This window comes from Tupaia chinensis, unplaced genomic scaffold, assembly GCF_000334495.1.
Source record: "Tupaia chinensis unplaced genomic scaffold, TupChi_1.0 Scaffold000117_2, whole genome shotgun sequence".
NCBI lineage: Eukaryota > Metazoa > Chordata > Mammalia > Scandentia > Tupaiidae > Tupaia > Tupaia belangeri.
The window spans coordinates 7,502,268-7,505,150 of NW_006159583.1; the positions used below are offsets into that span (position 1 = coordinate 7,502,268).

General features: G+C 42.4%; 1 pseudogene; it reads left to right on the forward strand.

Moving 5' to 3' along the window:
• The first annotated feature begins 507 nt into the window (after positions 1-507).
• Positions 508-2,021, forward strand: LOC102500650 (histone-binding protein RBBP4-like; annotated as a pseudogene).
• The last annotated feature ends 862 nt before the right edge of the window (positions 2,022-2,883 follow it).

Below are 2,883 nucleotides of genomic sequence, written 5' to 3' on the forward strand. Positions count from 1 at the left end.
CAGACGTTTCCTTCAAGTTTCCCACCAAAAAGAGCACAGAAAGAAAGACACTTTTAGTCTCTGTGGAGCCAATTCCACACAGGCTGTGGTTTTGTCACATCTGGGTCCTGGGGAGTGTACAGGATGGGCAGCTTTGCTGTGAGTAAAGCCTGGATTGCAGTGTCCCCTACGCCTGGAATGCTGTGTATGTGTGTGCACGTGTATGTGTGTGCACGTGTATGTGTGTGTGTGTATGTTCCTATCTGTGTCTGTGTGGGGGAGGATGGAACTGGTGACTGGATGTCCCACAGATGGTGACATTTGTTGCACTTCAAGTGTCTTGGAAGAATTCAGATCGTTTACACATGGAAGCAACTTTTCAGGATCATTCAGACTCCTATATTTTCAACTTCAGATATATCCTACAATATGAAAGAACCAAACAGCTAAAAAAGTGATGATAGGTCGTAGCACCCCCATCCCTCCTACAACACTCTACCAGAGATCTCCCCGACTTGCTTGCCAGCCATGGCCAACAAGGAAGCAGCCTTTGACGATGCAGTGGAAGAACATGTGATCAACAAGGAGTACAAAATATGGAAAAAGAACACTCCTTTTCTTTACAATTTCGTGGTGACTCATGCTCTGGAGTGGCCTGGCCTAACTGCACAGTGGTTTCCAGATGTAACCCGTCCTGAAGAGAACGAGTTCAGCATTCATCGACTTGTCTTTAAACGCGGAAGAGCAAAAAACCTGGTGATAGCCAGCGCGGCTCCCTAACAATGATGCTCATTTTGATGTGTCATACTACAACAGTGAGAAAGGAGAATTTGGAGGTTTTGGCTCAGTTAGTGGAAAATTGAAATAGAAACCAAGATCAACCATGAAGGAGAAGTAAACAGAGCTTGTTATATGCCCCAGAACCCTTGCATAATTGCAACAAAGACTCCATCCAGGGACCAGCAGTTAGCGTAATGGCTATGTTGCTGGACTCCCATGTAGTTGACTGCGGTTTGCGTCCCGGACTCAGTGGCTTAAACTCACGCTGGGCATGTGAGTGTGCGTGCCCAAGATCCCGAGAGGAGAATGGAGAAGAAGGGATTGTGGCATGGCCATCCCCCCTGGGGGTGATTTCTCGCTTTCTATCTCTCTGTCTCTCTCTCTGTCTGGCGAGCGCACACGCCCTACAGCAAAAACCTCTAAAAAAAAAAGACTCTGTCCAGAGATGTTTTTGTTTTAGACTATACAAAACATCCTTCTAAGCCAGACCCTTCTGGAGAGTGCAACCCAGACTTGCATCTCTGTGGACACCAGAAGGAAGGCTATGGGCTTTCTTGGAACCCAAATCTCAGTGGGCACTTTCTTGATGCTTCTGATGACCATACCATCTGCCTGTGGGACATCAGTGCCAAAGGAAGGGAAAGTGGATGCAAAGACCATTTTTACAGGGTATACAATGGTGGTGGAAGATGTTTCCCGGCATCTGCTCCATGAATCTCTCTTTGGATCAGTTGCTGATGATCAGAAACATGATTTTGGATACTTGTTCAAACAGTACTTCCAAACCAAGTCACTCAGTTGATGCTTGTATTACTGAAGTGAACTGCCTCTCTTTCAATCCTTATAGTGAATTCATCCTTGTCACAGGATTGGCTGACAAGTCTGTTGCCCTGTGGGATCTGAGAAATCTGAAACTGAAGTTGCATTCCTCTGAATCACATAAGGATGAAATATTCCAGGTTCAGTGGTCACCTCACAATGAGACTATTTTGGCTTCCAACAGTACTGATCACAGACTGAATGTCTGGGATTTAAGTAAAATTGGAGAGGAACAATCCCCAGAAGATGCAGAGGATGGGTCACCCGAGTTGTTGTTTATTCATGGTGGTCACATTGCCAAGGTATCTGATTTTTCTTGGAATCCCAGCAAACCTTGCTCTGTATCAGAAGACGACATCATGCAAGTGTGGCAGATGGATGAGAATATTTATAATGATGAAGACCCAGCAGGAAGCGTGGATCCAGAAGGACAAGGGTCCTAGATATGTCTGGACTTCTTGTGATTTTAGACTCCCCTTTTATCCTCTCAACCCTGTGATTGGTTTAACACTGGTTTTGAGACATATGTCAGACTATCCCTCTGTGATAGGCATCACCAATATTCTTAGCCCAAACAGTGGGTGTTTTCTAATACGAACTGGGGGGCTTACTTTAGCAAAGCCACAGACTTTTATTTAAATTTTCTTCAGGAATTTTCTAGTAATAAACCCAGGTCTAAAGTAGCCACAGAAAGCAGAATATTACATGTGATTATTTTTCTTCTGACGCTGTATCCCCAAGTTTGTCAGTCTCATTTAACTAAAAGCTAGAGTGAATAAGGAATAGAGGCAAGTGAGGCAGAAGTCTGAGCCATGAAGTATAAAGACTCCAAGATGCCATTTTTATTCAGGACATAGGGGAGATTCAAGTCATAGATTCCTACTCTAAAATCCTTCACACCTGGCTTTCCAGACGCACATTTCCTGGTAGACCAGGCTCCTTAGATTCTTCCGTTAAGAAAACTACTTGTTCTTATGGGGATTTTAATGTCTTTGTATTGACTAACATGCATGGTATTCCCTCTGGAAAAAGAAATGTAAAGTTATATGTGATTCAATGTAATATAAACAAGATCATGATAATAATAATAAAAAAGAACTAAAAAGAAAAAGAATAAAAGTAGCTCATTTAAAAAAAAACCAAAAACAAAAACTACATGTTCTTCTTTGCCCATATATTTTTGCTCATTAGTGTATTTTTTGAGAGGTATTCATATTATTTCTTTCCTTCTTGTGAAGTGTTTTCATGTTGTTGTTGTTGTTGTTTTTGTTTTTAAAGTTGGGACCAAGTTGTAAAGTTGTGTGT